We start from the raw sequence: 13,688 nt of genomic DNA, 5'->3' as shown, positions 1-13,688 counted from the left end.
TGGCCTTCAGTTCAAAACTTTGACTGCTTTTGGATTAGAAAGACACCAAAAGTAATGGAAAATGATCATTTACCAGGTATGTTTCATCTGGTAGCAGGAATGCTTGAGTTTTCAGCAGACACTAGCGTCTGCCTGTATTTCACGATTACAACAGCAGTAATTAAAATTCTTTATTGCATTTTGATGTCCAAATCAAGTTATGAATACCAGTCTCCCTCTTTGATGCCTTAAAAGTGATTGATTAGTAAATATTTGAACTATTTCACACTATTAGTGAATTATTACAATTAATGATATCACAAGTTTGTAATCATATATACATGAAATGTTTCCTTTTTCATACTCTACTTGGAAATTATGACTTCTAGTTGCATAACTTCAACAGGTATTAAACATGTATGCAGGGCAGTCAACAGTTAGGTAAAAGAAGCATGTGAAAAAATCAGCTACATATTAATATACATGGAAACAAAGTTAAAAACAAGCCACTGTAGCACTGTAACTTCTCTGGTCATCATGATAACCTGTTTCCTGTTTCAGTACATAAAGAAAGTACAACATTAATAATAGATTATTTTTTTCTACTTGAGAATCAGTAAATGCGCAAGCGGTGCCTGAAGCTGTCTGAAAATCCAGTTGCCCTGTTAGGCTGACACCCTTTTTGTCCAGTTTGGTACCTTTGTGAAAGCAGTAACAGATGAGCTGTCTCACAGTTCCCTTCCTGCATTTATTTATTTATTTATTTATCGTTCTTCTTTTTCCTTTTATGCATCTTTTCATCTGTATTGCATTGTTATTGAAAACTACCCTCTGCTGGCCACAGCACTTTTTGAGTAATAGCACTATACAATGCTATCGGAAAATGATAAAAAGAGGAGAACCACCTTACTTGTAGGGAAGAAATATTTTAATGTATTTGCCACTGCTTTATGGAGTATAAAAATCTGGTTTTCATATAACTACATTTAAATGATAAATTGTTGCAGTAGTCGAACTTTGTATAGCTACCTTACCTGAGAGTTCAAATGTTCTAAATATGTCACTCAAAATCTTCACAACTAAACTTATGTCTTCCACAAATCCACTCTAAATTCCACTGCATTAAATGCCTACTGTAAGATTCTGCTGGTTATCTTCAGAAATGAAACCGATGACTCATTTAAATAACAATTATTTTGGGATTATACTTAACTAATTATATATTAGAAACAACATAGATGGTTCGCCCTTCTGGTTTGAACAAATATGGCTGAGCATTACAGTAGTATGTGTGTAATACAGAATACAGGTGCTGAAATTGTTGTAACAAAACTCAAACACACTTGCCATATATCAGTTGCACAACTTAAAAAGAGCTGTTGATGGGATAGAGATATTCATGCCAACATCAGAAGGTGTTCTTCAGCACTATTTTGCTAACAGAACAAATTCAAGCGAAAGCTTGTATTTTCTCTTTTGGTCACCAGTGTTATCCCTTACCACTTTGATACCTTCTTATTTGCCTTTTCTAGTTGCATTTCAATATGCTCTCTAAGGACAAATTGAAGGATTTTCCAAAAGCCACTCGTTTGCATGAATGGGTATGCAGAGGTCTGCTTACATGTTTTCATGATTATATTCTCCTTTTACTAGTTTATTTCCATGTGGCTTCCTAAGATACTTGTAGGACTAGTCTCAGAAGAATCCTTCTAGCAGCATCCATAAGGCTGGTATATGGGTACGTGATCAGACCAAAGACGCTAAGAAAATGAGGGGCTCATGAACCTCCAATGTTATCAAAAACATCACTCTGCATACAGATGCTTTGGTACACTTTGATGAGTTTGGAAGGTCAGCCAAAAATATAGAGAAAAGAAATTGTTACACAAATGTGCCCCTAAAACAAATGCACATACAAAGATAAAATTGAAACCTCACTTATGGCTTTATTATTCCAGTATGAGCTGCATTCATAAGAAACATCTACATGCAGAAAGGTAGAGCATTGCTGGATACTAGATAAAGAACCAAAAAGTGAAGAAGTGTGTGAATGCATGCTGACTCCTCAAAGCAGAAGATGTAAGAGAAACAACGTACATCTGGGAAAAGCACTCTTCCCTCTCTTACCACAACCTTCATTCCTGCTCTATATCTGCAACTGCAATGACAAGATCTTTTGCTCTTGTCTATGTTCATAACTGTTTGTGGACATTGGATGAATTAATCGTAACATGTAACTAATCTGAAAATGGCAATCTGGAAAAAAAATTGCTGGTTCAAATGTCACAAATTGATAGAAGTGCTGAAAAATTACAAAACTGGACACACTTATTGCAGTAGGCAGTGTTAATGGTCACTGTTGCCTGGCTTGTAGTCCCAAAGAGCAGGGCACGAACCTACAGACAAGAGGCTCATGTGATGTTTTCTCTTACTCCTTCCAAATGCTGTTGCTGAGTGTCTGGCCCAAGGCAGTTAAGTACTGTGGTCATATTTCATTATGCTTTTCTATTGGTTGTATGAAACACAGGCAGAATTCCTGAAAGACAACAAACTACTTCAGAAAAATCATGAGCAAAAGCAGATGAACCGTATATCCGTCCAAGCCTCCTGCTGCCAACAGATAAGACCAGAACAACTATGCTATGGATATTTGCTCTTCATCCTGCTCTTCTTTTCTTTCCTCCTATCTTTTCACTCCACGAAAACGTTAAGGGAAATCTCAAAGGGTCTTTAGTAAAACAGTGTTCCAGTTGGACTTATTCAGCTGAATGAAAAAGGAGGAAATATCCTGTGTTGTATTACTGGTGAAAATAGTTTTAGCATGAAAGCATCTGCCTTGTAGCTTAATCTAATGATTAGATCCCATCTTTGCCTCACTAGTAAGGCTTCTGCAGCAAGTCATTTAGACCTCATAAAAACAGGGTGGCTTTTTTACTTGCTCTTTAAAGTTATCCTGGAGTTTTTTATATATTTCTGCATCATTAGCACACAGCATTAACAATAGCAGGCACCTAAGGTATTTTTGTTCTAGCACAACATATTTAAGCACGTTTTTATTGTAGAATTTTATTTCATGTAAATTGTTTACATGCTTGTTTATGATTTTATTCCCTTCTAATGCCCTTCCATAAATGTAGTGTAACATTTGTGTAATTAAATAGAAGTACTTGTGTAATTCTTGGGCAACACCCAAACAAGTGCTGGGCATGGTGATGCACACAGAGAACGAGAAAATCAGTGTAGAGCATGCCTGTTCCACAACTTGCAGAAGGGAGACCAAAAAAAAAAAAAAAAAAAGGAGTGCTATTTGAAGTAGTTTTGTTTTGTTTTGTTTTATTCTCAATCATGAGGCAATCTGGACCTAAATTCAAACTAAAAGGATATTTTAAAGGCAGACAGTTTGCAGGAGGTCAGTGGGTTTGATTCCACATATCCTGGAAGATAGTAAACATATGAAATAAGTACGATAAAACAGCCATCCTAAGCTTTCTTCTAAACACTTGTACAGACCTCTGACATTACAGATCCTTCTGCTAGCACCTTGGCTGTGGAAATCAAGCACAGAGAGGCATGCTTTCTAATTATAATGATGCATAATTTTACAAATTAAAAATAGACTTTTTTTTTTTTTAATCAAAGTCATTAGAACAGCACTCTTTATCCCTATCCTTCTGCAACAGAGAATTTGGTGCAGTCAGGCATATTTTGAGTCAAGCAGACTTGTATTATGCCATATAACAAGCTTGAATAAAATCTTCTACAACAAAAGAAGATTGTAAAAAAAATCATCACTACAAAATTATTTTCTTAAAATGAAATCATCTGATAATTGAATTAAAATATATGTTTACTCTTGCTTTTCTTGGAAAATTTAAGAAGTTTGCTTGCAAATGTATGCATGCATGTTTTTAACTTCAATAATGTCAAAGAAATATATATATAAAAAAAGAAGTTTAAATGATTTATTAGTTTTTATATCCTTGCAAATTTGACTGCATATGCTATCACTTCACCTTAGACAAGATGGGAATAATATATGCAGATTATTGGTTCAATACTGCTCTTGACAATTTAAGTTGCTTGCATTTATCATAATAAAGATGTGTTCAAAATATCATAACAAAAGCTACTTATCTTTAGAGAAATCTTATGTGTTATGATCATAGTAAACCTACAGTTTTGTCCTTGAAGTAAAAAATAATAAAAAAATAAATAAAATAAAATAAAATAAAATAAAATAAAATAAAATAAAATAAAATAAAATAAAAAATCCCTGACCTTGTAATTACTTAAGGTAATAATTACAAAAGCTAAAAGTTACTAATGTCCTGTCTTCTGTTGCTAGCCAACCCATATATAATTTTTCTATATATTAATTAAAGAAGTATTTGCAGACTTTTTTTCCCCCTAGGTTTCAGAAATGATGAAACTTAGAAGACAGAATAAACCAACAGTTTTTCAGGCAACTGTCTTACTACTTCTTACTTTGACAAAGCAATGAGATGAAAATACTAGGACTTGAAAAAATTACTGCAGTATCTTCCCTGACAAAGTAGATATTAACCCCAATACAGTTACAGGTGAGATGATACTGAAATTGAGGATTCCTTTACATTTAATGAATCAGAGATTCGTAGAATCACAGAATGATTTGGATTGGAAGAGACCTTAAAGATCACCCAGTTCCAATCCCCTGCCATGGGCAGGGACACCTCCCACCAGCCCAGGTTGCCCAAAGCCCCATCCAGCCTGGCCTTGAGCACTTTCAGGGATGGGGCATCCACAGCTTCTCTGGACAACCTGTGCAACTGCCTCACCACACTCTGAGAAAAGAATTTTTTCCTAATATTTAATCTACCCTCTTTTTTCTTAAAGCCATTCCCCCTTGTTCTTTCCCTTCACTCCCTGACAGAGTCCCTCCCCAGCTTTCCTATAGGCCCCCTTTAGTTACTGGAAGGCCTCTAGAAGGTCTCCCTGGGGCTTCTCTTCTCCATGTTGAACAACCCCAGCTCTCTCAGCCTGTCTTTGTAGGAGAGGTGCTCTAGCCTCTTGATCATCCTCATGGCCCTCCTCTGGACTCACTCTGAGAGCTCCATGTCCTTCTTGTGCTGGGGATCCCAGAGTTGAATGCAGTAATCCAGTGGGATCTCACAAGAGCAGAGTAGAGGGGGAGAATCGCCCTGCTGGTCATGCTTCTGATGCAGCCCAACTCACCCTGGCTCTTTGTAATAGGTGGCATGGATTAACAGAAATATCACCAATTCCTGAGAAATAAACTCCAGTGGAATGGATTCCAAGGCAAAGGACACCAGTCAGGATCAAAATATATTACGGTGAGATTTAACTACAGCATAGAAGGGCTCCAGCAGGAGTCAATGCTTTGGCAAGTTCTTCTCCACCCAGAAGAAGAGACAGCAGGTCTGGGTCTTGCTAGAACTGGCATCACAATGGCAGCATCCTGGGCTGTGGGTAGGGGCGGTCTGAGGAAAATGCTTTGCCTCAACAAAAGGCATGATGTGGTTATGCTCAGATACTGATGTCAAAGGATAGGAATCCTTTGGAAATATCAACACACCTCGATACACTGTGAGTCTGGTGCAAAGTTATTTCACCTAGACAAAGGCATTCAGATGTTTCCAAGCTGACCAGACCAAGTGCATGCAGAAAGAAATGTGACTGAAATATTTTTGATTCAGCTAATAGAATATATTTAAATATATATATACACATATTATTTTGTGCTTGAACTAAGTAGTACGTGTATAGGGAAAATATATTGAAGAGGTAAATGCTTTTTATGTGTAGTTCTGAATGTGGATAGACAGTGTTTTAAGGCTGTTCTCTTCCTTCAGCTTAAATAAATGAATTCATATACATTTCTAGTTATCCAGAGACTTCCATAAGGAAGGTTATTTCTTACTTTTCTTATTCCTTCTGGAAAAGGTAGAAATAAATTTCAATTTTATTTATTTATTTATTAATACAGCATTGAGGAAAATTCAGGCAAATTGTGAAAGATGCATGAATTTAATTTTAGCCCCTTCGGACTTGCTCATAACAATAACCTATGGAGTGCCTTCCATAGCCCATCCAAAAGATACATGTATATTCTTTTTCAAGCCTGATTCTTTTCAAAAGTTACATTCTTTCTTTCTTTGTATCCTGATGTTTGAAAAGAAGGAGCAGTCCAAAGAGGCAGAGAACTGTAGACACTATTGTGATTACCTCCAGAATTTAACCTCAAAGAGAAACTTTGTCTGAACCTAAGGAACTTTGCCCCATACTGCTTCTCACAGCAGCTGAAAAGAGCATCCAACACAAGCAGCCAGTTGCTATACTGGGCATGTGGAAAAAAATCACAATTTCCAAGAATTAATACATCAACAAGATTAAACATGATAACAACAATATTAGACTCACAAATCAGAAACTGAATATTCAAATGTTCTACTCCATAATGCAATACTAATTCTTTGAAAATTCCCCTGGTTTATCCTGTGAGCAAGATGAATACAACCCAGTGTCATGCTCTTTCAAAAGCAGCTCTGTGCAGGTCAGATGAATTCATAACATGGGAAAAACCAGAAAGGTATCTGTTTTGCTTTTCACAGCAGTATTGAGGCCTCACTTCCAGTTGTAGACAGCAGGAATTAAGAAAAGATCAAAGCAAATGAAAGAGGGTTCATAGGAAGGGCACATGATATAATCAGTTATTTGAAACCATCACCTGATGGTTTCTGAGAAGAGGCTGGAAAAGCTGGACTCTTCTTTCATTCAGAAAGACTGGATAGCCTCTTCCTGTATGTGAAGGCGCTGAGGTGATGGCAACCAATTGCTGTGTCCACAAAGATCTGGGTAAGTAATCACAGAATCACAGAATGGCTGAGGTTGGAAGGGACCTGTGGAGCTCATCTGATCCACCCCCACTCCTCAAGCAAGGACGCTGAGAACAGGTTGATCAGAGCTATATCCAGGTGCACTTTTTAGATATCCAGAGAAGGAGACTCCACAACCTCTCTGGGAAACCTGTGCCAGTGCTCCATCACCCATATAGTTAAGAAGTACTTCTTGATGTTCAGAGGGAACCTCCTGTGTTCCAGTTTGTGCACATCGCCTCTTGTCCTGGCACTGCGCACCACTGAAAAGAGCCTGGTTCTGTCCTGTTCACACCCTCCATTCATGCATTTATAGACCTTGGTGAGAACCCCTGATCCCCCTGCTCTCCGGGCTGAGCAGTCCCAGCTCTCTCAGGCCCTCCTCATGGGAGAGATGCTTCAGTCCCTGCATCATCTTGGTGGCCCTTTACTGACTCTTTCCACTATGTCCATGTCTGCCTTTTGCTAGGGGGCCCAGAACTTGACACAATACTCCAGGTGTGGCCTCACTGATGCTGAGTGGGATGGATCACTTCTCTTGACCTGCTGGTGATAGTTTGCCTAATGCAGCCAAGAATGTCATCAGCCTTCCTAGCAGCAAGGGCACCTTGCTGACTCCTGTTCAGCTTGGCATCTACCAGAACCCCCAGGTCCCTTCCTGCAGAGCTGCTTTCCAGCTGGGTGGCCTCCAGCCTGTCCTGGTGCTGGGGTTGTTCCTCCCCAGGTGCAGGACTCTGCTCTTCTTGTTGAACTTCACGCAATTTTTGCCAGTTTCTCTCTCCAGCCTGTCAAGGTCCCTCCAAATGGCTTCACAGGCCTCTGGTTAGTCAGCCACTCCTCCCAGTTTTGTGTGATCTGCAAACTAGCAGAGAATGCACTCTATTCCATTGTCCAGATCACTAATGAAGAAATTAAATGGGACTGGACCCAGTATTGGCCCCCAGGGTACTCCGCTCGTTACTGGCTTCTAACTAGACTTGCACAACTAACCATTACCTTCTGTGTCCAGCCATTCAGCCAGCTTTTGATCCATCTCACTGTCTACACATCCGGTCCATGCTTCAGCTGCTTCTCTATGAGGATCTTACAGGGCACCATGTCAAAGGCCTTTCTGACATCCACAAAGACAACATTCAGTGCCCCTCCCCCTCATCCCTCAGGCTTGTCATTTTGTTATAGATGCTTATCACGTTGGTCAGACATGAATTCCCCTTGGTGAATTCATGCTGACTACTTCTGGTGATTTTGTTTTCCTTCATGTGCCTGGAAATGATTTCTAGGATTAGGATATGGTTTAGGAAAAAAAAAATAAATAAAACAAAACAACAACACCTTAGTATCTAAGCATGCTTTAAGCATAGTTAAGCACTGAATCAGATTATACAGGAGTTTGCCATAATTCTCTGGTGAAGGTGATTCAAGAACAGATTAAATACCTCTTAGAGATGGTATATACCTTGCCTATGAGCAGGTGGGTAGACTAGATGACCTCTTTCACATCCTTGCAGCCTTATGTTTCTATTACACTCATGTCAAATCCTTTTCCTCCAGTCTAAAGCCTTTCCCCCACCTAGGTTAACAGACTACATTTGAACTTCATGGCCGTTCTTATCTTAGCAATACATTTCATATTGTGTATTCAACCAACACCCTTATGATTTACCTGATAACTTGGGCGTGCCTGTACTAAGACATCTGAGGAAAGAATCCCTGCCTTTCAATATGTTAGCAGAAGAGGTGGAGGCCTTTTTTTTTTTTTCAAAATAATTATGTACAAAACCACTGAAGTGCCCTTCAGGGGCATTAAAATGAAGTTAGTTAGTAATTACTGAGGTTGTTACAGTTACTATCATATTTCATTTCTAATTCTGAGGTTATAATCTCAGCTAAGAAAACAAGAAACAGCAGACAAAACCCGACAAAAGCAAGCAATTCCATGATGTGCAGTACTTGTACAGCTAAGTGAGAAGCTTTCCCATTAGCTCCTTTCTGTTGGTCACAGGACAATAGCCATTGATACGAAACAAATAGCAAAATAACAGATCTCAGTTATGAAGAAAACAAAATTCGATGCTGCAACTTTCTTCCATTCATAATTTACAAATTCTTTATATTAACTCCCAAGTAAAAAAGGGTTACACAAAAAGTTAAAGTGTTTTTGCACATTGCTTATCCACAGAGAAGAAAGAATTGCTGAACAAAAACTAATATACTGAGAAATGAGGAAATGGAGATAGATGGGCTTCCCCTGTCTCCCCCGCTCCCTTCCCCCCCCCTCACCCCAGTTGCAACCCAAGAAGTTGTCACATATGTTAGAGAATGTTTAGTTTCCACGTGTTATGTTATATGGCTGTAGCCTTTTGTTTGTAGATGTGATTAACTATTAAAAAAAAAAAAAAGCCTACCAAGAAGAAAAAAAAAGTGAAAAAAATATCTTTGAAGTAACTAATTCTTCACAATCTAATAACAAAGGCAACTATGGGAACTCAGCTTCCTGGGGAAGAGGGGATTTTAGTTAAGCAGTCTTTCCACTATGTCCCAGTGTCCACAAAACAAGGGGCAAACAGAACACCCCTGGATGATGATGCCAGTTAGCAGATCCATAGTAGATCCATGATCAGTGTATTGCTTTTTTTTTTTTTTTTTTTTTTTTTTTTTTTTTGAAAGTGGAGTTCCAGTGTATTCACACAATTCTGTTTGTTTATTATTTGTAATAATAATTCATTTTATTGATCTGTCATTGCAGATATGAGCACAAACTGCTTGTATCAGACTAGTTTGTAAAGAAAACTTGTGTCACTGCAAGATACCTGCCACGCCAGAAGCCTGTGATCATAGTAGATAATGCAGCATTATGAGAAAAGCTTATTTAAAATGAGTGAAAAAATGGCAGGTTGAAGCAAGTTGTACCAAAGGGATGACTCAGCACCACCGGGTATGGGAAACTGGTTGGTAGATAAATTTATCTAAACAGAAACCATTGGTGCATCAGGGAAGCAGAGTGTCCACTAGGCCTGTATAAACAAAACTAAGACATCCTCTAGAAGCTGATTTTTACTTAGACTAATGACCCTTAAACTGGTGATCTTAACTGATGTGAGGACTTCAGCACCGTACAGAGTTATGGACCCCAATTGGAAAGTCAGTGGACCTCCGCAGATCCAAGCAACACAACTCCACTAACCCTAGTGTCATCTCTGCTGCCTTCTTTCTGATGGGGTTAAATTTGCCTTTCAGATATAAACTGGCACCTGGAAAATGAAACCAATTACCAATTTTGACTCTATGGCCCATGTTTGTTTCTTGTACCCCAGGAAAACTGAGGTATGAGTAGGCCTCCAACCTACATACAGTGATTGAGAAGGAAATACAAGTACTGGCAGAAGATGAGCATTTCACATCCTCCTTATGCTGCACAAGTTTGTACCTGGTATTGAGAGTCCATAGAATTTCAATGACCAGTTGGTATACATATCATTGTGAGTGGAATTGTTGCATACAAAGTTGTATGTTCAAGACTGCAGTCATCCTACTGTCGATATAACCTGCTCTGGTTGCAATCAGCAATATAAATAACACAGTGCAGCACTGTTTACTGAGGTAAATATTCACACATCATAGCCTTGTGTTTTACTAAGGAATCTCACCAACCCCTGCTGATGAACATAGTACCTCTGTTAATTCAAGGCTGTGATTCATTACCTAAGAGCTTTTACACATTTTCTGTTTTTTCTTTATTGAGAGGTTCTGCTTTCAAAGCTCAGCAGTTCATACTGAGCATTGCCAGTATTATATCACTTAATTAAGATGGGAAGCTTCCCTCTAGGTGAAATTCTATCAACATTTCAAAGATTTATCAGAAAAAAAGTATTTCTGTCAGACAAATTGCATTTTCTGACATTGTTTCTCAGTCTCTGTGGATATAAACCTTCAGCTTGATCCTCATTTGAGCTTTATCTGTGTGGCCTTCGTTATTCTCACTGTTGCTACAGTGCATCAGCAGGAATGCATACACAAATGACAGCACTTTTCTCTAGAAAATTTAGATTTCAACAACAAGAAAAAATATAGAAAAAAAAATGAATTGAAAAAAGCTTTCTGGTCCTTCTCTACAAGACTCTCCTTTAGCCCATATCTCAGTTACTAACACAACAGGAGGCATGAGGGGAACAGGAACTTACCTGTTCAACTGTCTCAGAAACAGATTTATAAAAATCAATGAGGAAATTGTGAAGTACACAAGAAGGCTACAGGGAAGATAAGAAAAGAAACTCTTGTCATGTGAAGAATAAAAAATCATGAGCTTGATTTTTGTTTCCATGGAAGAAGAAGGTGCTTATCAAAATGGTATTATATTTCCCACTACTCAGTCGCGGTTTATTACTAAAAAGAACTGTATCCTTTCCAATGATATGTTCTGAAACAGTTTTAAAGGAGTTCTTTCTCCTCAGATCTTTCTCTCTGTTTTCTGTTGAAACAGTCTCAAAAATAAATTAATAACTTCAGGGCTGTCAACTTTTTATTTTATTTTATTTTATTTTATTTTATTTTATTTTATTTTATTTTATTTTATTTTATTTTATTTTATTTTATTTTATTTTATTTTATTTTATTTTATTTTATTTTTATTATGACTGCCATTGGATGTACGATTTTCCCTATAAGCTCATTTCCTGAAGTTATGTAGTTAAAGAAAAAAAAATAAAAATAAGACATGCTACTCCTCAGGTTTTATATTGATAGTTGTGCTTAGCATTTTTATAGGACTATGAGTATCCAAAGTACAGGACAAACATTTATCCGCCCTTAAAAAACCGTTGGCATTGGACAGAAGAACAACAGATCTATCATACACCAGTAATAAAACTGGAAAATATAGAGATTAATGATATGTTTCTCACTGATGAAAGTAAACAGAGATGTGGATCTTGACTCCACTTCTTTCAGATTACAAGTCATCTGCACTGTGAAGTGTGGCAGGTTCTCCCTCGTTCCCAAGCATCCTGATGGTGCTCCGTCAAGAAGTCATCCCAATCCTTTTCTGTGAGACCCAGCAGGAGAAATTGTTTGCATATTCATTTTACCCTCTTTATCTTCTACAAATATTTCATGTTTCCTTATATTACATGATGCAGTTCCAGCTACTTTCCAGACAAGCTCCTCAGCAGGCTCTGGAAGTAGTGTTTCTCAAAATCCATTGTAAATGTAACATACTTTCCTAAAATTCCAGTTTTGTAATGTTCTTCAGTATCTTTAGTTTTAAAGTCATTAGCAATGATTTCTATTTTCTGTTGTCTGAGAATTTTTCAAACTCAAACCTAGCTGCTCAAAATGAAAATTGTTTTTATTAGCTTCAGCCAGGCCAGCATCAAAGATGCATTTTCAAAATCACAGAATCACAGAATTTCTAGGTTGGAAGAGACCTCAAGAAAAATGGGTGTCTTCTTGTTTAAACACCAAGTAAATTAGTGATACACAGTGTTGACAGTGATCAGTCAGTTATCACTATCATTTGAGATTTAAGTCCTTGAAAGACAGTCAGAAACTATGTTCAAATGGAGTTTACAGTAAGATAGAGATGACCAGTCTGCAGGATCAATCAGAATTCAGAAGCTTTTTAAGGGCAGGTTTCCTATATAATTACATATTTCTCAAATTTCCTCAGTGCTTTAAGTGGAAAATGGGTTTCTAGATTTCCTTCCGGGTTGTGTAGAATTAGATCTGAATTAGATCTGAGAATGCTCATGATACAAGGAATCCTTCAAATAAAGTGATATTTTGTGACCATATATGGAATTTTACTGATAATATTTTTGGAACTGGGTTGCCTTTATGTGAAGTGCTAAATATAATATTTAAATTCAAACTTAATCCTTGAAGTGTACTAATTCTGTCTTTTAAAGAATTTGATAGTGCTTGCAAGGCTAAGTCTAAGCACTATTAATGGAAAAAAAATAAATGTCTGAATAAGTCTAAATTAGAAAAGGAAAACTCATTCCTTAATATAAAAATAACAGGAAATAACACAAAAAATAACACATACCCAGTTAGAAACAATATTATATTCATAATCAGCATTTCTTAAGTATCATTTCTATACTGAAAATAAGTTTTTAGATTTTACTGCTGAATAGTATAATCTGTAGTTACAGTCATTGAGGACAATTTATCTGTGTTGCACACCATTTCTGTTGTCATTAACAGACATGACTGGAAGATGGCAATGAGTAGAAAAGAAATAAAAATAGATTCTAGGACTATGGATGAATTAGGGTCATTATTCAATCTATGGCAAGAATAATTTTGTTTAGCGAAGATGACTTAAAAGAAAGAGGCATAAATGTATAAGAGATATACAAGAAAAGATTATAGAATGCATTTCTAAGAACAGTTCAAAGAAATACAAATCCAGCATATTCAAATAATATTTTTGTATATTTTAAGATTTTTAAATGCTTAAATTGCAATAAACTGTCTTGACCAAGATAATAATATTTACCCTATTGTGATAAGTTTTGATAAAATTCTGAGAGTGGGTACCAACTCCCTTTTCATTTGGCAAACATATCTGGAAGCAGTATAGCTGAGAAAGACAGTATCTCCCAAGAGATGACTGAGACCACCTTAAGATAGTCCACTTACTAGTTAATATTCTGGAAAAGAATTTGGGAGTTTTACTCCTTTTTGAGAAGAAAAAGCTTTTGAATTTTAAAACTGAACAGTACAGATCATTTTGGATACATGAAAAGAAATCGTCTTTCATAGATTAAGAAGAAACTGTCATTGCCTTGTAGCTTAAATTTATCCTGAATATTCTTATGGCCTAGATTTTTT

Source organism: Aythya marila (genome assembly GCF_965140915.1).
Source record: "Aythya marila genome assembly, chromosome: Z".
NCBI lineage: Eukaryota > Metazoa > Chordata > Aves > Anseriformes > Anatidae > Aythya > Aythya marila.
This window is presented reverse-complemented; position numbering follows the sequence as displayed.